Source organism: Canis lupus, chromosome 13, assembly GCF_048164855.1.
Source record: "Canis lupus baileyi chromosome 13, mCanLup2.hap1, whole genome shotgun sequence".
NCBI lineage: Eukaryota > Metazoa > Chordata > Mammalia > Carnivora > Canidae > Canis > Canis lupus.
Window position 1 is genome coordinate 17,914,592 of NC_132850.1, and position 25,378 is coordinate 17,939,969.

A 25,378-nucleotide genomic window follows, 5' to 3' on the forward strand; every position below is an offset into this window, starting at 1 on the left:
GGGATGCTGCTGGATATCTTACAGGAATAGGCCAGCCCCCCACAACAAAGGATTGTCTGGTCCAAAAAGTCAACAGTACTGAGGTTGAGAAACCCTGACATAGACAGCAAGATGCTTTGCTGATGCAGGCTAGGGCTGACCCCAGAGCCCAGTCCCCCAGGAGCACCTCGGACTCTCTACCCGAAGGCACCCCAGCCTGGCTCTTGTATCAGCTGTACGTGGGCCTCAGGACCTCAGGGCATCTTCCCCTCCCCGTCAAAGTCAGCCTCGCCTCCAGGAGCCAGGCCCTACACACATCTCCCACGGCCCTTCGCACATGCCTCGGCAAGCGGCCTCCCTAGAAGACACAGCTCCATTTTCAGGTATGTTTTTTGCTGAGAATGGGCTCCCAGGTGATGGGACCCAACATCTGAGGATGGATAGGTGAAGGGACACATGGTAGCCCCACATCCACCCTCCCCAGCTGACCCTTCCCACCAGTGACGCAGCCTTCCTGCCACACCCTCTATGCTACCCCAATGTCCACCTCGCCACACACAGGACCTGGCCCCTAGCAGACACCCAATGCATGCTCATCCCCTTGCCTGCCTAGGCTGGGCCCATTCATGACCCTCCTCATCAGTTGACCAGACAGGAGTATTCAGTGGGCCTGACTGGGCCCTGAACCACAGGGTAGGGAGAGGAACCAGAGAGCCATGGGCTGGGCCTTCCAGGACCTACAGAAGATGACCCAACCAGAACTTACCCTTCCCTGTCCCGCCCCTCGTCCAGGTCCCCATCTTAGTGATGAGTGCTACCGCTGACCTGGGCTCCCAAGCCAGACAAACTGTCCCTTTTCTGTACCCCACACACCCAACAGGTCAGTAAGTCCAAATCTGTGTGTCTTCTGCACCAACCACCGATGTTGGTGAGGCCTCGGATCTGTATACCTCTTCGGGGGGCCTCCTGCCTCAGGCTTCTCCCCGTCCACCCTGCACACAAACCAACGCCCCCACGGCCTTACAGAAAAGTGAAGGCGATCACGGCCCTCAAGCGAATCTGACTGCCTGATTCCATAGTAGACACAGTTTCAGGACTGAGCAGATGGGCAGATGGAAAGATGGATCCACGGATGATACTTCTCTGCCTAAGAACCTTCAGTGACTCCATATCACCCTCAGGAAAAAGTCTAGAGTCTTTAGCCAGATGTCCAAAGCTCATCAGCTCTATCTCCAACTTCACCCTTTCCAGCCCTGCCTCACTCCACCTGCTCTGTGCTTCTGGTAGAAAGACAGGAGGAGAAGCGGACGTGAAAGAGACACAGTAGGAGGTACCTGGATCTCGGGAGTCCCCTGCTCTTCCTACCACAACGTACGGTTGATGGGAACAGACTTTTCCTCAGAAACATGGAGAATGGAGAAGCAGACAAATCCCAGTGTGAAGTCCCAGAAGCCTATTTCACACCTACAGCAGCTGACGATCTGTATCTCGCTCCCCACCCACCTCCATCAAGCATTCTGGCCAGACACCCGGCACCATCCTTGACACCTCCCCTCCTCCCTCATGTCCCACATTCAGCCCTTCACCCTGTCCTGTCTCCTCTGCGCCCCAAAACAGCATTCACATCTCTTCTCTCCACCTCTATCCCCACCTCCCTGCTCCTTCGCCGTCGCTCAGCCATATGCACACTGGACCATGTCATGCATCCAGTGGTGACCCTTCCGTGGCTCACCACCAGCCTGCATCCCAATCCAAGTGCTCAGCCTGGCTCACGGGATCCCTCTGTGCCCCTGACCCCTGCCACCTCCTGGGTCACACTCACCAGGTCTCTGCTGGCTCACGTCAGTCACTCTTGGACAACCAGCTCTGAGGGCAGGGCATGGGGGTCTCCGCTCCTTCCTGGAGAGAGAGTAAAGGATGAGAAAACACCAAGAATTTCATCACAGCAGAGTATACCTGACACAAAAAGACATTCAAAACCTGCTCTTTGGGGATCCCTGGGTGGCTCAGCATTAAGCACCTGCCTTTGGCCCATGGCGTGATCCTGGAGACCCAGGATCGAGTCCTGCGTCAGGCTCCCTGCATGGAGCCTGCTTCTCCCTCTGCCTGTGTCTCTGCCTCTCTCATGAATAAATAAAATCTTTAAAAAAAAAAAACAAAACCCTGCTCTTTAAGGGGGGGAAAAACTATTCGTACAGGACAATCGCCATTCAGTAAAAATGCCCATCTCTTTACTCGCTCACTCACTCATTCTTCTCAGGACTCCTGAGCATCTATGTGTAGGGCTTTCATCCAGGTACCAGCCGTGAGCAACATGCATGGACTGAGCCCCCCACTTAAGTTGGCAAACTGGTGTCTGCGCTCCTCCACCACCCCTCCAGCCACCACCCCTCCAGCCACCATCCCTCCCGGTCAACCCTCCAGCTACCATCCCTCTAGTCACCCCTCCAGTCACTCCTCCAGCCACCATCCCTCCAGTCACCCCTTCAGCCACCACCCCTCCAGCACATCCCTCCAGCCACCACCCCTCCAGCAGAGCTGAGGCCCCGCCCACCTCTGCAGCCCCACCTGCCCAAGCTCTGGCCTGCCAGCCAACCACAAGAACTTCCTCTTCTGCTCCTCAAATGTGCCACATTTTGTGCAGTCTCCAGCCTTGTCAGTGCCTGAAATGTGCTGCCCATGCTCTTATGCCATGTACCCTTAGATCTCAGAGCCAATGGCACTTTCTCAGGGAGGCTTTCCATTACATTCCAGACTACGCGGATTATTTTATCTTTAAGATAGATTAGATAGATAGATTTACTTAGTTAGTTCTTGAGACACACAGAGACACAGGCAGAGGGAGAAGCAGGCTCTATGCGGGTAGCCCAATGGACCAGGATCACGACCTGAGTCAAAAGCAGACGCTCAACCACTGAGCCACCCAGGCGTCCCCTTTAAAAAAAATTTATTTAAAGATTTATTTATTGGGCAGCCCCGGTGGTGCAGCAGTTTGGCGCCGCCTGCAGCCTGGGGTGTGATCCTGGGGACCCGGGATCGAGTCCCACATCGGGCTCCCTGCATGGAGCCTGCTTCTCCCTCTGCCTGTGTCTCTGCCTCTGTGTCTATGAATAAATAAATAAAATATTTAAAAAAGATTTATTTATTTATGAATAAATAAATAAATCTTATTCATGAGAGAGAGAGCGCGCGCGAGAGAGGGAGAGGGAGAGACACAGGCAGGAGAAGCAGGCTCCACACAGGGAGCCCGACATGGGACTCGATCCTGGGACCCCAGGATCACACCCTGGGCTGAAGGCAGGTGCTAAACCGCTGAGCCACCCAGGCTGCCTGTTTTTTGTTTTTGTTTTTTTTTTTAATTTTTAAAAAAGATTGTGTTTATTTGACAGAAAGAAACGCAGAGAGTGCACAACAGAGGCAGCGGCAGAGGGAGAGGGAGAAGCAAGCTCCCTGCTGTGCAGGGAGCCTGATGTGGGGCTTGATCCCCGGACCTGAACCAAAGGCAGATGTTTCACCTACTGAGCCACCCAGGCACCCCGCTAATTATTTTCCCGTACAACTGCTGAGTGGTCCCTGAGTCATGACCATGCGCCTGGTGTGTGCCCGGCTCAGGTGCGTGTCGCCAGCACCCAGCAGAGAGCAGGTGCATAGTAGGTGCTCCATCAGGATGTGCCGAATGGGTGAATGAACACATGAATGAGTTCAGAGAAAACACCCCAGCTCGGAAGAACCACACCGGCATACGTGCAGCCTTCAAAGAAGCTTCAGCAGCAATATTTATTTTTGACTTTCTGCTTCTCTATAATTTTTAAAATGAAGGTGTGCCCCTGGATGCCTCCTCCGCCGGCGCACACATCCACTCAGCCCCACTCTTCCCTCCAGAATCATCACGGAGCCCCCCACCAGCGTGGGCGCCGTCCCGGGGTGGGGGGGACAGGCCCACACAGTCTCGTCACCACCACACCCCAGCTCAGCGACGCGGGCCCTGGGGCCCCTCAGCGCAGGCCGCACATCGCGGGGGGCTCCTCCCCAAACGGACCCCCGGGCCGGGGGTCAGGAGCGCCCTCGCCCACCCGCACCAGCCTCCCGCACCCGGGATCGTGCCCCCTCGAGACCGACGGCCTTTGCCAACACGCGGCGTCCTCACTGACAGAAGGCCCCCAGGGGCCCAAGGCGGGCCTCGCCAACCCACCGCCATCCCGGGCGGACCCGCAGCTCACCCTCTCTCTGGCCCCACAGGCCCCTGCCCCTGCCCGACCCAAGCCCTGGCCCTCAGGACGGCCGCGCGCCTCCCCGCCCAGGTCCAGGAGATTCCACAACGTTCCCTGTGGCCGCTGCTCCCCGCACGCGGGCTGCTGGGCGGGTCCGGCCAGACAAACCAGCTTCCATGTCCCAGCCTCAAAGGCCGGTTTGTCGGGGACGCCCGCTGGGGCCTCCCGGGGCCGCCTGTGAGGCTGTTGGCTCTCCCGTTGCTCAGGGACCCTGGGGCAGGGGACAGAGTCTGAGGCAGGAATGGGAGGGTCCCCTAAGCCAGCTGGCACTAACGCCACTCCCAAGGCCACGCCAGGAGCAGTGCTCTAAGATGACCAGGAGTCACACCTGGAAAGAGGTATTTGTCCAAAATGGCCTGGCGGTGGGTCAGAGAACGGACAAGACGGGCACAGACAAAACTTGGCACTTGGAAAGGCGTTGAAGTACACAGAACACCACCAGGGCAGCATTCTGGAACGGCCAGGACAGTACCCGGGACCACAGCAGCCCAGCACCAAACTGGCCCCGAAACGACCTAGACAGGCAGTCACCCCTTACATTCACCAGCAGCAGCTCCCAGAAACACTCTAGACTCATCCTGGGACAAACCCAGGGCACCAGACGCACCCAGAAAACCAACTAGAAAACTACTCGGAAAGGACCCGGCTGGTTCTGAACCCAAGTCTGGAATCGCTGGCTGGCACCCAGGAAGGCCTCAGAAGTGAGGGTGGGCAGCAATGACTGGGATCAGGTAAGAGGCCCTGGCACCAGCCCAGGGTTGGCCCCCAGCAGGGCTCTCGGTCACACGCCGCACCTGGAACCCTGCCCAGCAGCGGGACAGGGAGTGAGCCCGAAATCTAGAAGAGCAGAGAGAGACCCGGCAAGCCTCCCACGCGGGTCCTCTGGCTACACCGGGTACAGTCCCCAGAGGCAGCAGCTGAACCACCACTGAGGAGCAAAAGCCACTGTTCTCAGATCTGGAAGTTAGGGACACACAGAGACCAGAGCATCTGGACCTCAGACCAGTGCAGGGCCTCATTAGACGCCCAGGACCCCGGTGGGGTGGGGCAAGAGGGTCCTGAGCACGCTGAGGCCTCTAGTCTCACACCAGCCCCCCGGAAGTTCAAATACACCTGAGCAACACTCCCAGGCCCACAGATGAAGACGAGGGTGGGCAGCTGGGGGCCACGCAGGCTCCTTGCTGAGCTCCCCCAACCTGCTCACCTCAGTTTGGAATTGCAATTAGCTTAGATGGGTGGGTGCCCTAACCTCAAGTTTCAAAGGCGCCTCGTCGCCCCCCCAGGATTCTGATGGGGGTGGGTGTGCACCAGTCCCGTCGATGAGGATTACGACGCTATCTCTAATGCTATTGAGATATCGTGCTGACTAGAGGCCAGGCCCTGTTCTAAGCACGTTCTGCATGTTCCACCTTAATCCCCGTCACAACCCCACGAGGCATGGATTGTCTTATTCCCGTCCATCCCACAAAGGAGCAAACGGAGTCAGAGACCTTAAGCAACTTGCTCAAGGTCACACTGCTGCAAGTGGAATGGCACCAGAGCAGCGAGGAACCAGAGCCTGCACTAACCACTGCAGGGCACAGCCCCACACTCTCTCGACCTCTCTCCGCCCCTCCTCTGGCCTGGGTTTCTCTCCCAAACTCCAGATCCTCACTCCAGCCCCTCCTGGAACTCAAGTGTCCTAAGCACCTCAACAACAAGTCCAACCAGAAGCTCGAGCTCCTTATCTGGCCCCTAAATCTATCTCTCCTCCCTGTTCCCAGCTCAGTGAGGCCTTCAGTTGAGGCCCCACGCGGTCACCCCAGGAGCCTGGACCCCTTCCTCTTCCTCTCTTCCACCCCCGCCTCCCATAATCACTCTGTCCTGATAAATTAAATGGGCCTTCTAAGTGGCTCCACGCTACTGCCCTATCCAAGACACCGCCACCTCTTGCCTGATTCATCCGCACTCCCCTCACTGGGCATCCTGGGTCCATCCGCTTCCCAGAGCCACAGATCCTCTTCCGGAAATGTAAATCTGATCATAGCTCATTCCACCCCCGCCCAAGCTTTAAATCTTTGGTGTCTCCCTTCTATATTCTCAGAGTAAAATCACAGTTACTTACAGAGCATTAAGGATCCTCTGTGATCTGCGCTACCTTACAACACCTCAACCTCGGAGTCTTCACTCACAGTCTTTTTTTTTTTCCCTGCCTGGAGAGCCCTTTGTTCAACCAGAAAACTCCTGTTCATTCCTCAAAACCCACTTCAGAGAGCCCCTCTCAGTCCCTTCTGGAACTCATCTCACTGTGACCCTCGAACTCTCCCTTGCCTCATGTGGAGGCAGCTTCCCCGGCCTTGTGACTTCAGCTCTGGACCGCGGCTGCTTTAGATGAGCTGATGCTGAGCTCAACCTCAGTGGTTCCTGAGGGGAGGGCTGCCTCTTCCACACAGCTGCTAGTCCCCGAGGAAGCAGGGCAGCCTGGCTGAAAGTGCCTAGCCCAGTGTCTGGTACACAGTCGGGAATCAATAAGAGGTTAGTGAATTGCTCCGCGTTCCCATGATGCAGTCTGTTCCCCCAGGGACCAAGAGCTTCTCAAGGGCAGGGCCCTGGCTGCAAGCTTGGCCCAAGCACATAACAGTGTCAAGTCACACGAGAAGGGCCTGCCACTGCTGATGATGCACTGCCACACGGCTCCCTGAGATTCTCACAGCAGCCTTGGGGCCCGATCGGGGTTGGACTGGCGGTCCCATTTCACAGGGGATAAAGGTGAGGTGCAGGAAGGGACAGGCTGGAGAGTGGAGAAGCTGTGACACATGTCACAGTCGCTATCAAACAGGCCTGGGTCCCACTTCCCCCTGACAGAGGGCCCTGAACTCCTGAGGGAAGAGTGGAGAGACCACAAATTGCCAGGGCCAGTATTTTGCTGCATATCAACCCAATTCCCAAGAAAAGCTTTTCAGCCACCCCCCACCAACTGCTTCACTGGCCCCCAACTCAATGCCCTGGACATCACCCCCATGCTGATGGGATGAACAAGGCTGAACAGAGAGGAGGTCAGAAGTCGCAGGGCGCACAAGGGGGAGGGGGTGGGAAGAATACTATTCAAACAATTTCCTTGTTAAAGGAAAGAAAAAGGGAAGAGGAAGAGCAGCTGGAAAAGAAAACAAAACTACAGACACATTTCCAATAATAAGGGGGAAACTGAGCCAGCCAAGATGTGCAAGAAGGCGGGTGCCGGAGAGCACGCTAGACTGTGAGTGCACACACACCCCTCCCCAGGATGTGCAAAGGGGTGCTGTGAGGGCACAAGCAAGCACACAGCGTGGTGCATGGGCGTGCAAGCAGATTCCTGAGCTCTGGCTGCTGTGCAGGCCCCAGTCTGCAAGTGTGAGGGCAAGAAGGCAAGTGGGTGTGCAGTGTGTGTGGGGTGAGCTGAGTGTGGGAATGGAGGGGTGTGTGCGTGTATGCGAGTGTGTGGCCTATGCCCGGGGCTGCGGATGTTGGGGGCTGTGCTTGGGAAGTTACACCTGCTCCTTCTCGAAGCCCTAGGCTCATTCATACAATCAGTGAAAAACAGGGATTTTCTTGCTCCCTGAAGCAAGAGTTAATAAGGCGCCAAGCACAGAATTTTCTGAGATTTTCTCTCAGGACCCTCCTCTGGATCCCATCAGATCTCTGATGCCTCCCAAAGGATCCCTTGGCAGAGCCCCTTCCCTTTCCAGGGGATCTCTCACTACCGAGGATCCCCCAGAAGGATTCCCCTGGATCTTTCTCTAGGCCTTCCACCCCAATGCACTTCCCTGGATTTTCTGGCCAGATTCCGCACCAGGTCACTCTGGATCCCTGCCCTTGTCTCTTCAGGAACCAAACTGGAGCCTTCATGGACACTCAGCAGTCCAGTCTCCCAGGCTCTGCCGGGTGGCCCTCAAGGGAATCCAGAGAATCTCCTCCCTTCCAGCTCACAGCTCAGGTACAGTGCTCCCACCCCCAACCTGTTTCAAGGTGGGGGCCCTGCACGGTGCCAGGTGGGGGGTGGGGGGTGGGGGGTGTTGAAATGGGGAGAAAGGCTAGCCCCTCCCCCATCCTGGGGTGGAAGAACCAGAGAGGCGGCATTCCAGAGAAATGAGGAGGGGGCCTGAGGAGGGCTGGCAGAGATTCTGGTCAGTGGGAGACAGAGACACGGAAAAACCAATAGGACACACGTGAGAGAGACCCGGGGAGACAGACTCAGAGATGGGGGGAGGAGGAGCAGAGAGAGGGAACATAGAGACCCCCGGAGGGGGAACACAGAGACCTGGGAGGGAGAACACGGAGACCTGGGAGGGGGAACATAGAGACCCGGGAGGGGGAGACCCGGGGAGGGAGAGCTCAGAGACCCGGGGAGGGAGAGCCCAGAGACCCGGGAGGGAGAACCCAGAGACCCGGGGAGGGAGAGCCCAGAGACCCGGGGAGGGAGGGCCCAGAGACCCGGGGAGGGAGAACCCAGAGACCCGGGGAGGGAGAACCCAGAGACCCGGGGAGGGAGAGCCCAGAGACCCGGGGAGGGAGAGCCCAGAGACCCGGGGAGGGAGGGCCCAGAGACCCGGGGAGGGAGGGCCCAGAGACCCGGGGAGGGAGGGCCCAGAGACCCGGGGAGGGAGGGCCCAGAGACCCGGGGAGGGAGAGCCCAGAGACCCGGGGAGGGAGAACCCAGAGACCCGGGGAGGGAGGGCCCAGAGACCCGGGGAGGGAGAACCCAGAGACCCGGGGAGGGAGGGCCCAGAGACCCGGGGAGGGAGGGCCCAGAGACCCGGGGAGGGAGGGCCCAGAGACCCGGGGAGGGAGGGCCCAGAGACCCGGGGAGGGAGGGCCCAGAGACCCGGGGAGGGAGGGCCCAGAGACCCGGGGAGGGAGGGCCCAGAGACCCGGGGAGGGAGCCACAGACAGCGGGAAAAACCCCGGGGCTGCAGGGGGGAGACCAGGAAGCAGTGACACAGGGAGACAGAGACACAGAGACACTGAAGGGCACTGAGACGGAGACGCGGAGGAAAACAAAAAAGCTGAGCCTGAGACGGGGGCAGGGCGACGGGGCCGGGGCACCAGGACGGGACGGGACGGGGCGCGGGGCGGCGACTGAGTGAACTTTCCGGAGCGGGTCCGAGCGGACACGTCCTCACGGGACAGGTCGCTCCGGGGCCCTCGGGTCTCGCAAGCCCGCCGGGGCCCCTCCCCTCCCTCCCCCCTCCCCCGGCCGAGGCGGGCGGGGGCCCCCGAACTCGCGGCCGGCGCACCCCGGGCCCGCACGTGCTCCGGGGCGGCGAGCGAGACGGGGGCGCGTCGGCTGCGGCTCCCCCGCCGGCGGGGAGGGGGCGCCGTGCGGCGGGGGCGGGGGCGGGGGCGGGGGCGGGGGCGCGGCCTGGCCCCGCCCGGGGCTGGGGCGGGGGGCGGCGGGGGGCCGTGGAGGGCCGTGGAGGGCCGCCCCCGGAGCGCGGCCACCCGCGGGGGGAGGCGAGGCGGGCCCGCGCACGGGAGCACGGACGCGAAGGGAAACTTTGCACCGGGGGGCGCGGGCTGCGGCTCAGGTGCGGCGGGGGGCGGGGGCGGGGGGCGGCGGGCGGCGGCGGCGGCGGCCCGGGCGGGGGGCGCGTCTGCCGCGGGGGCGGCGCGGGGAGGAGCCGCCAGGCAGGGGGGGCCGCCGGGGCTGCGGGCGCGGCAGGTGGGGGCGCGGCCCGGCCTAAGCGGCGCCGCCGACCGCGCTCGGAGGACGCGGGGAGGGGGCGGCGGGAGCCGGGGTGCGGAGGGGCCCGGGGGGGGGGCGGGGGTCACTCACCGCCCATCCAGGGGCCGTCGGTCCGCATGTCCCCCCCCAGCCGCCGGGGCCGCTGCTCCCGCCGCCGCCGCCGGGTCGCTCTCCCGCCACCGCCGCCGGAGCCCGAGCCCGAGCCCGAGCCCGAGCCGGAGCCGGAGCCGGAGCCGGAGCCGCCGCCTCTGCCGCCGCCGTGCCGCCGCCGCCGCTCCCGCCGCTCCCGCGCCAGCTCCAGCCGCGCGCCCCGCTCGCGCCCGCGCCCGCGCCCGCGCCCCTGCCCCCGCCGTGCGCGCGCCCGCCGCCGCCCCTCCCCTCGTGCGCTCGGGCCCGCGGAGCCGCGAGCCGCCAGGCCGGCGAGGCCACAGCCCGGCCCCAGCCCGGCCCCAGCGCGGCCGACCCGCGCTCCCCGCCGCGGCCCGCGTGCCCGCGGGGGCTCCCGCCCCGACCGTGCGCCGGGGCCTCCTCTGGGACCCCGCTTCGTCCTCCCACACCTCTGCGCCTGACGGGGAGCCCAGGCCCACTCCCACACAATATTGCCTCCGAACCCCCAAGTCTGCCCCCACCTTGGCACCCCCATATCGACCCCAAGTACCAGCTCTGACTCCAAACCCCTTTGTCATCTCTACCTGCCTAAGCTTAGTAGTGACACCAGCACCAGCTCTGGTCAGCAAATGGACCCCAGCACTAATGCCCAGCCCCAGATCCCTCTGTGAACCCTAAAGCCCAACAGCCAGCTACCTTGCTATGAACCCCAGTACTCTCTTCTGAACCCCAAGACTTACGTAAAACTCCAATACTGCACTCCCAGTCCCAGGCCAACACCACTACTTTCTGACTTGGGATTCCCAATTCCAGAATTGGATTGGGTCATCAGATACTGACCTGAAACCCCACAAATCCTTGGGGGCAATATAAGACCCTAACTTGCCCCAACTCTGATAATAATCTTAGAACGCAAGGCTAATGGGACTAGCTTTGCGGAAACACCACATAAATTTTCATCCCGGGGCTCGCCCTCCTCTTATCTGACCTGATGTCAACACGAACGAGAGGCTAGCCAACACCCTAATACTTATACCAATTCCAACTGTGAGCCTGAATCAAGTCTTTCACTGGTTCCCGAGCTCAAGACTTGATAAATGTCTCCCAAACCTGATTTTTAAAATTAAATAAATAAATAAATAAATAAATAAATAAATAACAAAAACAAAATCCCACAGTACTGAGTTTCTGACTTCTCATACCAAACCCAAATGCTGACCTTACAAATTTCTGGGCTAAACCTATACTTACCTGAAGATTCATTCCAAGCCCTCACTCAGAGGGGAGACTCGGTGAGCTCCAAAGCAAGCGCCACACACGGGGACACGAAAGCACTCCCCTCCCCTCTGCTCCAGACCCACCCTCCCAGTCCATGTCACCACTGTTTAAGAATCAGACACACAGCCCTCTCCTTCCTGGGACAGATGAGAACCCGCCCCTACTACCCTCGGGCAGTTGACCCCCGTGGGGTCTCTGATCTAGGGTCTCCCTGATACCCTCGTGAGCCTGGAAGTCAGGTGAGAAATAGAAGATTGTTGAGGCACCTGGACGCAGGGATCACAGCGTTCCTGGGCCGGGCACGGGGGGAGGGGGGCTCTAGGGATCTGGGCTGAGGGTCAAGGTCTGGTTATCACCTAATTCACTGCCTGCTTTTGCGCAGGACGCGGATTCAGAAGCAGTGCGTGTGCGCCCCCTGGTGTGCGAGGACGGGATGGACCGCAAATGTGGGCAACAATTAGGTCTCAATGACAAATGGCTCAAAAATGAGTATTCCCAGTCGGTGGTTTTTTACCCATTGGTCATTTTGGTGTACTGTGGGGGAGGTGTTGTAAGTTTTATGTATCTTTAGACCTGTTGCCTGGTTTTCTGAGTTCGGAGCCGGTTTAGTTTCTTGTTTCTGTTTTCCGATTTAAAAAACATATACTTTTTAGCCAATTATGTCTGTTCTTGGCCGACTTCCCCTTGGCTTCAGTGGCCTGTACCGTCCTCACTGGCTACCCCTTCTCAAGCTCTTTTGCCATCCCCTGCTCCTCCCAGGGTCTACCCTAGGCCTCCCGTTCCCCCCTCTGCTCCTTGCCCCAGGACCATCCAGCCCACTGTGTGCCCATGACCTCCGCCCCGTCTCCAGTCTGGGCTCCCTTCTGAGCTCTGTTCCAGCTAACCAGGAACCTTCTCTGTACCACTCCCTGGAGGTTCCTTGGGTAAACCGAATTCCCGCTCTCTCCCGCCCCACATCTGCTGGCCATCAGGAGTCATGGCATCCTCATTCTTTCTGCCACAGGGCCACAAACACGGACACCACAAAAACCCTGCACCCCATTCAATCAGTCACCAGTCCTGCAAACCTTGAAAGAGAGAGAGAGACTGGAGACCACGGGCTCCTTGAGAGACATAAAGGGTAGGAGGTAGGGGCAGCTGGATAGCTCAGTGGTTGAACCTTTGCCTTTGGGTCCTGATCCTGGGGTCCTGGGATCGAGTCCCACATCAGGCTCCTCGCAGGCAGCCTGCTTCTCCCTCTGCCTGTGTCTCTGCCTCTCTCTCTCTCTATGTCTATCATGAATAAATAAATAAATCTTAAAAAAAAAAACAAAAAAAAAAGGTAGGAGTTAGGGGTGCAGAAAAATGAGGAGAGGGGAGGAGGTGAGGGGGAGAGACAGAGTTTCTAATTTTGGGGGTTTTGGTCCATATAAAACCAATTTGGTCCTAAAATCTCTTGCATGTAGTCATTAAATAACACCACTTAAGATTTGCTCTTCCTGAAATGGTACCTGGGAACCTGTTTACAGCCATTGCTTCCAATGGAAAGCCATTCTTTTCTTTCTTTCTTTCTTCTTTCTTTCTTTCTTTCTTTCTTTCTTTCTTTCTTTCTTTCTTTCATTTTCTTTCTTTCTTTTTTTTAAGGTTTTATTTATTTATTCATGAGAGACACACACACACACAAAGGCAGAGACCAGAGGCAGAAGCAGGCTCTATCCAGGGAGCCCGATGTGGGACTCGATCCCAGGACCCCGGGATCGCGCCCTGAGCCAAAGGCAGATGCTCAACCACTGAGCCCACCCAGGGATGCCCAGAAAGCCATTCTTAATCCCTGGCTGGGTCAAGGGCTGGCCTGTTGAAGTGCTAAGCACTAGGTATCACCACCCCGCAGACTGTGGGTTCCCCGAGGGCAGGAGGGATGACATTGTGTTGTCCACTGCCATAGCCCCGTAGCCAACACGGTGCTCCTTATGTATTTGTAAGGGAGTGAAAAGGTAAATGTTCCTCTTCTGTGCCCGGGGACCCATCAGATGTAAATGACGAGGGAGGGAAAAGCTCCCTGACTGAGCCTCAGAGCTCTTCCACTCTTGGGGCCTCCACAGGCACAGCCGATGCCGAGGAGGGGCTGGTGATGTCTGCTGCCCCCCATGCCTGCTAGCCTGCACCTCACTAGAGCTAAAGCCCTGGCGGGCCAGCTCCCTCTGTGCAGCACAGCCTGGTCTGTGACCACAATGTAGGAGGTTGGGTAGGCAAGGCCCTTACACTCCTGCGGTTGGAGCCAGCAGCCCCCACTCACTGCTGTGCTAACCAGGCTCTTGTTCGGGCCCCCAACCCCCAACCCCGAGGACTCAGTGGTCTTGGAAACTCAGCCCATCGGGCCCCAGTCCCCTGAGCGCCCAGCTTCCGGTACCACACATGGTCAAGTGTTGGCCGAGGCAGCACGAGGGTGCCTATGTGCAGCCTGCCCGGGGCCTCACATGAAACTGGACACAAGGCCAAGGCAGAGAAGCCAGAGGCCCAGGCCCCAGGGCCACTCAGACCAGAGCCTCAGGTGGCTGGGCCTGCGAGTGCATGACAGCTGTGGAAGGAGAAGAGCCAAGGCTCTGTGAGCACGGGGTCCGTGTGGGACTGACCTGCCTCCCTGCCCCTGGGCCTGGAGGGGAGGGACGTCCTTGTGCTCATCTGTGAAGGCCGAGTGGTACCACGTGGTCGTTCTGTGTCTGCTGTGTTCCAGCCCCAGGGTGCCGGGTGAGGGGAGAGCCAGATGTCAGCTCCCACTCACTGTTCGCCCTTTGTCCAGGCCCTGGGCCCACCGGACACTCGCCTCAAACTCAGGTCGTAAATAATCTCTTCGTAGGTCTAAATCAAATTAACTTCAGCTTGAGTCCCTGCCCAGCAGACCAGCGAGGATTCCATATCCCACAACCCTCCTTCACCCCCCTCCAATTGCCGAGACCTCCGGGCCTGCACAGCACCCCCAAAACAATCTGGGCTCCGCAGCTTTGCAGGGGAAGGCTGAGGTCTGTTCCAGGCCACGGCTGTTGTGGCGGACACAGCCGTTGCTGCCCTGGGGCTTCCTCCGCTTGGCCTCATCTGCGGGGCCTCACTTGTCCAGCCTGGGCTTTGGTAAGGGGACCCCCCACCTGAAACTCCTTCCATCCAGGCTCTTTTTTTTTTTTTTTTTACGATAGTCACACAGAGAGAGAGAGGCAGAGACATAGGCAGAGGGAGAAGCAGGCTCCATGCACTGGGAACCCGATGTGGGATTCGATCCCGGGTCTCCAGGATCGCGCCCTGGGCCAAAGGCAGGCGCTAAACCGCTGCGCCACCCAGGGATCCCTCCATCCAGGCTCTTGAAGGGGGCCTCTCCCCTAGATGCACCAAGTTGCAGCCTTGAGTTCTTGGCATTTTTGGTGATACACAGCTATTTTTCTGGAGGTTGTCAGCATGGGAGGGGGCATGCCTGACCCCTGGCCCCCATCTTCCGTGTTGGCCAATCAGCTCCCCGAGATACGTGTTCTCCTTTTTAGCCCCCTCGGAAGGAGTTGAGACTGCAAAGCAGTGTGTTTACCTTCTCAGGTGTGGGGCGGGAGAAGAAAGGCCCAGGCCTCAAACACAAAAGCCGGGTTGATGCCCTTCATTCCTTCCTGATGAGTCACTCTAAGGGGGGAAAATGAGCCAGGGGTCAATTTCTCAACAGAGGGCTCTGCTGGGGACTTGGCCTAAAGCTTCTCTGAGGAAACAGAAGCCCCAAAGGAGGACTCCATCATCCCCCCACTACCAAATCCACCGACCCACCCCGGCTCCTCCTGTTGGTCTCCATCCTGGTTCCCAGGAGGACGTGCCCCACACAGCAGGTGCTGATCCCCACCCGTGTGCAGGATGCTTCGGCTTCTCTGTGACGTGGTTGCTCTCCCCACTCCATCACCCCCTCCCTTTTTTTTACTGTGTCATTCCCACAGGCTTGCAGTCATGTTAGGTCATTCCCATCCTAAGAAAAATCCCTTGCCTTGCCCCCACACCCCCCTCAGAGTGGGAGAGATTGAGCGTTTCTCTGCTCTCCTTCACAGCAAACCCAAGAGCCTGTCTGTACATGAAACTTCCACTCTTCCATCCCGTGCTCACACTCAACCCCCTACGACCTCGCTCTCCGACCAACACTCCACGGCAATGGCTCTTGACATAATGACTATTCACCTCCGTTTTGCCAAACCCAGTGGCCCTGCCTCTGTTTGCAGCTGAGGGGACTTCCCAGTGGCTTTTGCTGCTTCCCGCCATCTGCCTGGGTCACTTGGGGACAAGTGCAGATAGGCCAGCTCCTTGACGTCATCACAGTGCCCATCTTCCACAGGCCACTTAGGCCATCCAGTTCGTTCTTTCTTTCTTTCTTTCTTTCTTTCTTTCTTTCTTTCTTTCTTTCTTTCTTTCTTTCTTTCTTTCTTTCTTTCTTTCTTTCTTTCTTTCTTTCTTTCTTTCTTTCTTTCTTTCTTCTTCTTTTCTTTCTTAGGATTTTATTTGAAAATAAATACCCAACGTGGGGCTCAAAGTCACAACCCTGAGATGAAGAGTCTCATGCTCCACCGACTGAGCCAGGCAGGCTCCCCAGGCCACCCATTCTTACTGGGCCTTGTCCCCATCCCTGACCGCACCTCCAACTGCTCCCACCTTGCTCATGGGACTTTGAGACGGCTGTTTGGTCTCATCAGACCCCCACCCTGTTGACCCCTTGGTGTTTTTCTCACACACCAGCTCTCTCCTTGTGTCACTTCTCTTCTTGGCCAACTTAGAAGCCAGGGCCCCACACTTCAATGACACTTGCCAATACCTCAAACTCTTTGCCTCTCTGCCTTTATATCACATGTGTCAGGCACACGCGCAGCTCCAAGGAGCCCTCCTATCTGCCTTTTTTTTTTTTAAGTAATCTCTACTCGAACTCATAACCCCATGATCAAGAGTCACATGTTCTATCAACTGAGCCAGGCAGGCACTCCTCTATCTGCCTTCTTGTGCTGTGCTCAAGCAGCCAAGTGACTCGACAGGTCAGCTTGATGTTCCCATAAATCATAGCCCCTGACGGCATATGGGCCCTCAACACATTTCTCCACCTGCTCCCAGCAATGGCTGTTTTCAGCCTTCCTTGTCCTCTTAAAGTCTCCCACCAGCCCATTTCCTCCTCGATGGCAGAGGTGACCTCGCTGCTCCTTTACAGAGAGGATTAAAGTCACCAGACTGGAGCTCCCCCAGACTCCCCCTGGCACAGCCCACGTCTCCCTACATCTGCCCTCTCCCCTACTGCCTTGGAGAAACTGCCCCTCCTCCTGTCTCAGGCCAGTGCTCCTGCCTGTCTTTGATTCCCTAGGTCACTCACTCAGTGTCATCTCCTCTTCCTCTGAGCACCCTCCCAGCTGGATCCTTCCTATCCACCTGCCCCTGCAACCTCCACCTAGCTCGCTTCCTCACTGCTGGCCATTATGGGTTCCTAGTCGCTCCAACATTCAGTCACATGTAGCTTTCACCTCCCACAGCTCCCCCAGAACATGATGCTTGAGATATGACCTCCATGTCTCAAACTAGATGGCCTTTTTTTCCCTCTTTCAGTATCCATCTTATTAGATCTCTTGATTACTACATTCTTTTTTTTAAATTTTTTTAAAATTTATTTATGATAGGCACACAGTGAGAGAGAGAGAGAGGCAGAGACATAGGCAGAGGGAGAAGCAGGCTCCATGCACCGGGAGCCCGATGTGGGATTCGATCCCGGGTCTCCAGGATCGCGCCCTGGGCCAAAGGCAGGCGCTAAACCGCTGCGCCACCCAGGGATCCCTGATTACTACATTCTCAAATTCTCAAAACACTGGCTTCTAAAAAAAACAAAAACAAAAACAAAACAAAACAAAACAAAACAACCACTGGCTTCTTTGACTCCCTGGACATTGTACTCTCCTGGTTTCTCTTAACTCCTTGGTCTCCTCCTCAGGCTTCTTTGCAGGGTCCCCTTCCTCCACCAAATGTTCATCTTCCTCAAGGTTGATTCCCAGACCTCCCCACCCCCTTGCTGTGGACTCTCCCCAGTGATCTCACCCATGCCCATAGCTTTGATTATCGTGCATCTGCTGATGATTCACACCTGTGTGTCTCCAGCCTGGGGGAGCCTCCCATCTAAGCAGCCAGCAGGTGCCTGGCTAACTGCCTAGTCAACATCTCCAACTTGATGTCTCAAAGGCACCCAACCGCAGCATGTCCAAGACCTAACTCGCTCTCTCACCTCCCCAGCGTTCTCTGTCTCAATGAATGGCACCATTGTCCACCTAACAGACAAGCTGGAGTCCTAGGAGCCATCACCAAATCCTGCCAGTTTTACCTCCAAAGCATCTCTCTAACCTACTCTCTTCTCTTCATCTCTACTGGTATCTCACTGATCCCAGCTACCATTGTGTCTTATCTGGATTCCTACGGCGGCTCCTAAACGATCTCACTGCACCTGCTCAGCCCTTCTTCAGTCTTCTCACGTCACTCTCCTTTTATGACTTTCTGATAGCCTCCTATTGCTCCCGGGATTAAAAAGCCCACTCCTTACCCTCCCCTTGCCTCCTGCCCAGCCTCATCCAGCATCACTCTCCCCCTTGCTTGGCTCCCCTCCCTTGCTGTGCTGGCTTCCTTTCACTTCCTCAAACACACATGAACACCCCACTCCCAACCACCTGAACATTTTTTTCTAGGTGATTTCCCCACACCCCACCTGTTTTTACCTTTAGCTCATCTTCACTTTTGGCTCAAGCATCACTGGCTTGGGGCAGCCGTCTCGGACCCTTGGTCTAGGTCAGGGTTGTTTGTTAGACATTCTTACACAGCTCTGTTTCTTCCACCAAGAATGATGCATCCATACCTCTCTGGGACCACAGCTGTGTGCAGAAGGTGGGTGGAGTCTATGGGCATCTCTGGCATTACGGGCAGTGGGATTCAGAGGTGTGGTGAGAGCTTCTGGCTAGGGGCATGGAGCTGCATGGGTGAAGATCAGGAACACCTCCAGGTATCCCCCACACGCCAGCTATACAACCAACGCCACAGGCTGTACTGGCCCCAGTCAGGACAGACCAGATACTGGGGGCAGCCTAGCATCCAGGGGTTTCCGCACCTGGTCTGAATGACAGCCACGGCACTTACTAGCTGCATGGCCTTGGATAAATTACTTCTCTAAGCCTCAGTTTCTTCTTCTGTAAAAAGGGGATGCTACTTACTTTGCAGCATTGTAAAAATGACGTGAGATTGTGTTTATAAAGCGCTTCACCAGAGCTTCACATCACAGGTCCTTGAAAATAGAAGCTATTTGATGATTATTGGAATTAGCATAATCAAGCCTCTAATAGCACCAGTTTGGAGGACTATTTAAAAGCTAATCCCACTGGGCCCCATATCCTGGTAATCCTCAGCCACTGTCTGAATGAGAGCTGGCTTCATCCTCCATCAACCTTCTGCATTTCCTCTCCCCTGATCCAACCTCCCACTGCTTCCTCCTCAACCTTCCCTGTAGCCCTCCAGAAGCCCTCAGCCTCTTCAGAGGTCCTTTCTCTAATTCCTGCCTAACTGAGGACCCACCACCGGTCTCCAGGGGAGCTGCCATTCTCCACAACCACAGAGTGAGGAGGCAGGGGCAGAGCCTTCCTAGCTCTCAAAAGCCACTCCCAGATCATTATTTCTTCAGCCTCATGGAAAAATTCCTGCTCATTTAAGGCTCATGCCATCTGGCTCTTGCAATTCATTCATTCAACCAAGATTTATTGAGTGCTTTTTCCTCTTTCTCTCCCTTATCTTCTTTCACCAAGGATTTCGGTGACTTAGAAAAAACAAAACATGTAATATAAGGTGCCTGGTACTTAGTAGGACTTCTATATTTGTGAATAGATGAATGCCCTTAAAAATATTACATAGATGTTTACCTCTCCCCAATACCCACCTTCAGAGGTGGGTTTCATCTAACATAAGCAGAGAAGTGGAAGGCTTAGCTTAGATCTCCCTTGAGTTGTTTTGACTGGGAGTTGGCCTGCCGTATTTAAATGTTCTTCTAAGTTCTCGTGGGGATCACATCTCATAATGCTAGTCATCACCTGGAGCTTGGGATGTAGATACCTTAAGAAAACTTTGCACCTTCCTCATGAACCTCAGCAATGAGATGAGGGTAGAGCAGGACCCCATCCCCTTCACCACCACACCTTTTCATTTTCCCCAAGACCATATTATGAGGCTGGGCTGCCCAGTGTGACTTGCTTTAATGAAGGGCAGGACAGCTTAAAAGAGTAATTACAATGCAGAAAGAGAAAACTAGGGACGCCTGGGTGGCTCAAGTGGTTGAGAGTCTGCTTTTGGCTCAGGGCGTGATCCTGGGTTCCTGGGATCGAGTACCGCATCAGGCTCCTCCCAGGGAGTGGGCTTCTCCCTCTGCCTATGTCTCTGCCTCTCTCGGTGTGTCTCATGAACAAATATATAAAATCTTTTAAAAAAGAAAGAGAAAATTATAGCTGGACAACAAGTAAGACTTTCCTAGAGACCAAAGTAAAAAGTTTCTCAGGATTCAAATGTTAACTTTGCTCTCCTGTCCTCCGTTGTACATCTTCTCTCTGGACTTCATCCTTTCTCAGCTTCCCCTTGTAACTCATTTGCAGAAAATCCCTTCTGTCTTCACCAGTAGTGGGGGGTGGGAGGCATCTATCTCCCTGGCTCCCTTCCCTTCCCCTCTTCACTTCCCCAAGCCAGGATAACTGGGGAGTCACATCTGCAGCTTCGTTAAGTTGGTCAGTAACGTGTACATTGGCACCTCCTCCCGAAGACCATATTTGTAGGGAAGGGCATTGGCATTCTACATCCCATCTTTCAAGGTGGGTTCCTTTTCTTCGAGGGCTTTCTTTTTGATATTCTATATCCATATTGGTTTCCTTAAATGTTGAACTTGCTAAACAAATACGTTCATATCCATAGCTCAAAGACAGACGTGACTTCTTAGGTCTAGCACATTCTAAAGCCATATTGAGAATGGAAATAATTCCTTAACTGCCTCATAATTAGCAGTGTGTCTTCCCTTCTCCCTGGGAAAGAGTAAATCCGATTATTGTGGCAAGGGTAGAATGTCTGCTCCTTTCTTGATCCCCTTTGGGATTTGTACGAATAAGAATATGGCCATAGTCCCTTTAATGACTTCTCAATGATTTTCACAAGAGAGGCTTTGATGGCTTGATTTTAGGAAGCCTCAATTACATTCTCTCCAAGAGCTAATATCAATTTGGGGAAAGAGAAAGAGGATGACCTATTCTTCCAGTTAAATGAAATTAAGAGTAACTGTATGAAGAAACTGAGAAAAAAAAAAAACCAAAATACTCATCAAGGCATTGCGATATTGGCATAAAGATAGATACACAAATAGATGGAACAGAAATGAGAGTTCCAAAATAAATCCCTACAGTTATGGTCAGTTGATTTTTGACAGAGGTGCCAAGGCAATTTGATGGGGAAAGGATAGTCTTTGCAACAAATAGTTCTGGGACAATTGGATATCCACATGCAAAAATATTAATTTACACTCCTATCTCATGCCATATTCAAAAATTAATTCAAAATGGGCCATAGAGCTAAATCCAGTCTTAGAAGAAACATGGGAGTGAATCTTCACGTGCCTTTGGGTTAGGAAAAGTTCTTAGGTATGACACCGAAAGTACAAACAGGGCAGCCTGGGTGGTTCAGCAGTTTAGCGCCTCCTTCAGTTCAGGGAGTGATCCTGGGGACCCAGGATCGAGTCCCACACCGGGCTCCCTGCATGGAGCTTGCTTCTCCCTCTGCCTGTGTCTCTGCCTCTCTCTGTGTGTGTGTGTCTCTCATGAATAAATAAATAAAACCTTTTAAAAAATAAAAAAATTTTATTTCTTTAAAAAAAACAAAAACACAAAAGCACAAGCAATAGAAGAAAAAAATGATACATAGGACTTCACAAAAATTAAAAACTTTTCAATTCAAAAAATACCATTACGAAAGTGAAAGCCAGGTTCGACTAGGAGAAAATATTTGTAAGCCTTATGTCTGATAAAAAGCATTTATATCCAGAATATGCTGCTCAATGATAAGAAGACAAATAACTATATTTAAAAATGGGGCAAAAGAAAACGAATAGACATTTTGCCAAAGAAGGCATGTGAATGGCCAACAAGCATGTGAAAAGATGCTCACTGTTAGTTGTTAGGGAAATGCAGATTAAGACCACAATGAGAACCCACAACACACCCACTAGAATGGCTATAATAAAAAAGACAGGCTATAGCAGGTGTTGATGAGGATGTGGAGAAATGGGAGCCTTCGTACGTTGCTTGTGGGAATGAGAAAACAGTGTGGCACTTGGCACCAGTTTGGCAGATTCTTAACATAAATTTACCATGTGACCCAGCAATTCCACTGGTAGCCATGTACCCAGGAGAAATGCAAACATGCGTCTGCAGAAGGACTTCTACCGGAAAGCCCATAGTAGCGGCATTCCCAACAGCCACAAAAAGTAGAAATAACTTAAATGTTTATCAAGTGGTGGATGGATAAACAAAATGAAGTGTATCTGTACAGTAGAATACTATTTGCCAATAAAAAGGAATGAAGTACTGATAGATTTTACAGATGAACTTCAGAAACATTATGCTCAGTGAAAGAAGCCAAACACAAAAAAATCACATATGATATGATTCCATTTATATAAAATGCCCAGAAAAAGCACATCTACAGAAACGGAAAGTAGATTAGTGGTTGCCTATGGGAATATGGAGTGACTAGAAATGAGCACAAGGATTCTTTTTGGGGTGATGGAAATGTGTGTGGGATAGTTGCACAACTCTGTAAATGTACTAAAAATCATTGAAGGATACGCTAAAAAATCAAGCAGACAAGTGAAAAAGGCAACAGGGTAGGGAAGGGACAAGTGGAAGTGAGGGCCACATCAGTATCCCTGGCGGGTTCCAAATTTGGCCCAACTTCTTGAAAGCCCAGGGAGAAAGGAAACTCGACAGAGTATGCAATTCATAGCATCTTTAGGATTAAAAACAAAACAAAACTACCTAGTTGTTTAAGAGCGACTTTGCCTCTTCAGGTCCTTAGACCTGAGAAAAATACTTCCTAGCAAGAGGACAGCAGATGAGCCAGTGAGCACCCCGAGTGCCAACCTACAGTCAATTTAATTTTCAGTTTTCTTTGATGGCTTCCTATGATGTCTCTCATTGTCACTGGTGGAACTAGGCTAGAGTTGTGTTGCCGAGTAAGGTAGCAACCGGTTGCCTGTGGCTATTTTAATTAAATTATTATTTTTTTAATTTATTTTTTAAGATTTTATTTATTTATTCCTGAGAGACACACAGAGAGAGGCAGAGACACAGGCAGAGGGAGAAGCAGGCTCCACGCAGGGAGCCCGATGTGGGACTTGATCCCATGACCCCGGGATCACGCCCTGAGCCAAAGGTAGATGCTCAATCACTGAGCCACCCAGGTGTCCCTATTTTAATTAAAATTAAATAAAATTAGAAATGAATTTTTCTGTTACCCTAGCCACATTCCAAGTGCTCAGTAGGCCCCTGGGCTCGTAGCTACCACATTGGATGGTGCCTCACCTCTACAGAACGTTTCCATCATTGCCTAAAGTTCTATTGGGTAGCGCTAGGCTAGAGGGTCGTTTAGTAAAAGTAAAGTAAGCTTAGAACTTGGGATGTTGGGGAAAGAGTAATTCTGTCCCAACCTTGGCAAGGGCAGAACTTTTTTCTTACATTTTAATAAAACTTTATTAAAGGTGTGAGCTTAAAATTTAATGTAAATATTCAAGAAACTATGTTTCTTATGTAGAGAAGATGAAACTGTGAGGCAGCAAAAGTATTTCATTTGGTTTCAAATTATTTTTTTTAAAGATTTTATTTATTTATTTGAGAAAGAGAGAGTGAGTGAGTGGGAGCAGGAGTGGTGGGGGGGCAGAGGGAAAAGCAGACTCCCTGCTGAGCAGGGAGGATGGCTGTGATAATGGGGCGGGGTGTGGGGAGGTGTGGGGTGGGGTGGGGGGTGTTTGGATCCCAGGATCCCGGGATCATGACCTGAGCTGAAGGCTGACCCTTAACCAACAGGAGCCACTCAGGCACCCCATGTGGTTTTGATTTAATGGCAACAAGTGGAACCCGTTTTTCTTTTTTTTTTTTAAGATTTTATTTATTTATTAATGAGAGACACACAGAGAGAGGAGAGAGAGGCAGAGACACAGGCAGAGGGAGAAGCGGGCTCCAGCAGGGAGCCCGACATGGGATTCGATCCTGGGTCTCCAGGATCACACCCTGGGCTGAAGGAGGCACTAAACCGCTGAGCCACCCAGGCTGCCCTCGAACCCATTTTTTAAAAAGCTTTATTTATTTTGGGGGGAGGGAAAGGCAGAGGAAGAGAGACTCCTGAAGCAGACTCCCTGCCTAGTGCGGAGCTCAGGTGGGGCTCCAATTCCAGGTTCTGATCTGAAGTCAAGAGTTAGCAACTTGGGGGATCCCTGGGTGGCTCAGTGGTTTAGCGCCGCCTTCAGCCCAGGGTGTGATCCTGGAGTCCCGAGATCGAGTCCCACGTCTGGCTCCTGCATTGAGCCTGCTTCTCCCTCTGCCTGTGTCTCTCATGAATAAATAAATAAAATCTTAAAAAAAAAAAAAAAAAGAAAAGTCAGCAGCTTAACCAACTGGGCCACCCCGGCTCCCCCGAGCAGAACCCTGGGCCCGGGGGTGGTGCAGGCCCCTTCCTCTGTATATCTGCCTCTTTCTCGCCCCGCAACCTAACCAGGCAAGAGTCAGTTCTCTGATGTCATTCTACCCAGTTTATTCACACAATGAACCATCTTATTACGAGTGCCAGATAATTACTGTTCACCCCATTAGTATTTACAGGCAACACGCACGTTGAACAAAGGATGGAACGTTTCGATCTACTTTCATAACTTCACACATCGAGAAGGGGGTGGGCGCAAAGATGGGTTGGGGATAGGAGTGGAAGCATTGTTTGAAACAATAGGACAAAGTTGGACGCAGCTGTGTTTCATGGAGTGGTGGGGTACACAGAGGTCCACCAGGTGCACACTGGGGTAAACATTTGGTTAGTTTAGCCGCTTAGCTAATGACTGGGCTTTTGTTTTTGCAAAGCACCCTTTGGCTGGCTTCTCTTCCACTGAGTGGAATATTCAGGCTGGCAGGATTGTGACACACAGAGCCGGGAGGGCCAGGGCCAGCCTGGCTGGCAGGGGCTGGAGCACCAAGGGCTGGGGAAGAGAGGGAGAGTGGGCTTGGCCTGGGGAGGGGTGCTCCAGGAGCATGCCTCTGACGGGGCTCTCTGTGCAGAGGGCCATGCAGCCTGCTCTCCCAGAAGCTTCTGGTCACACCGGACTTAGGTTTGTATCTGGGGGGTATTTTGTGGAGTGTGAGTTCAAGCAGTGGTGCAGGGAGATTCCCTGGTGGGGGTCTCGTCTGAGATTTTTTTTTTTTTTTTTTTACCTACCGGGTGATGGTCCTAGGCTACATCTTGGATGAAACCTTCCTGCTCCAGAGTACAACCTCATGCTGACTGCCAAGCTTGCAGATTTACAGCACAAAGAAATGAGGATTGATCAGGCTTGAGCTGTAATGAGATTTGGAATCCCATCTCAAAGTCGGGGGGAAATTGTGGAAACCACTCTAAGACAGAAACGACAACGGTGGTGGTACAAGGTTCCCTGTAGGCCTGTGTCGCCCGCCTTCCTGAAGCATGGGACATGCAAAGACCAGAGCGACAAAAGGGACATGGGGCCACGTGACTCCTGACTGAAGAGTCAACAGCTCTTTCTGCAAAATGGCACACAGGCCAGATGCCAAGAGGGGATGGGTGCTGGTAGCATGAAAGTCGATCTTTTTTTCTTGTAGATCCTCTAACCAGTGGCCCCAGCCCCAACCCTGCCCCTCCTCCCCTGGTGTGCAACCAGACGGGACCAAACAACCGAGAGCTTGTACCAGAGTCCAAGGAGGCGGGCTCCTGCCGGAGGGAAGGAAAGGGATTATAG

General features: G+C 54.2%; 1 protein-coding gene across 12 annotated transcripts in view; it reads right to left on the minus strand.

Annotated features, from left to right (window-relative positions):
* Positions 1–10,194, minus strand: part of PTPRF (protein tyrosine phosphatase receptor type F) — an 87,057-nt gene extending 76,863 nt beyond the window's left edge. For 11 of the 12 annotated variants that reach the window (XM_072772592.1, XM_072772586.1, XM_072772585.1 and 8 more), the window contains exons 1-2: positions 10,042–10,194; positions 1,802–1,878 (exon numbers count right to left, since the gene is read on the minus strand). The gene's annotated coding sequence lies outside the window, so the exon portion shown is untranslated. The remainder of the gene's footprint in view (positions 1–1,801; positions 1,879–10,041) is intronic. The other variant, XM_072772593.1, reaches the window with a different exon arrangement.
* Between the last annotated feature and the right edge of the window lie 15,184 nt (positions 10,195–25,378).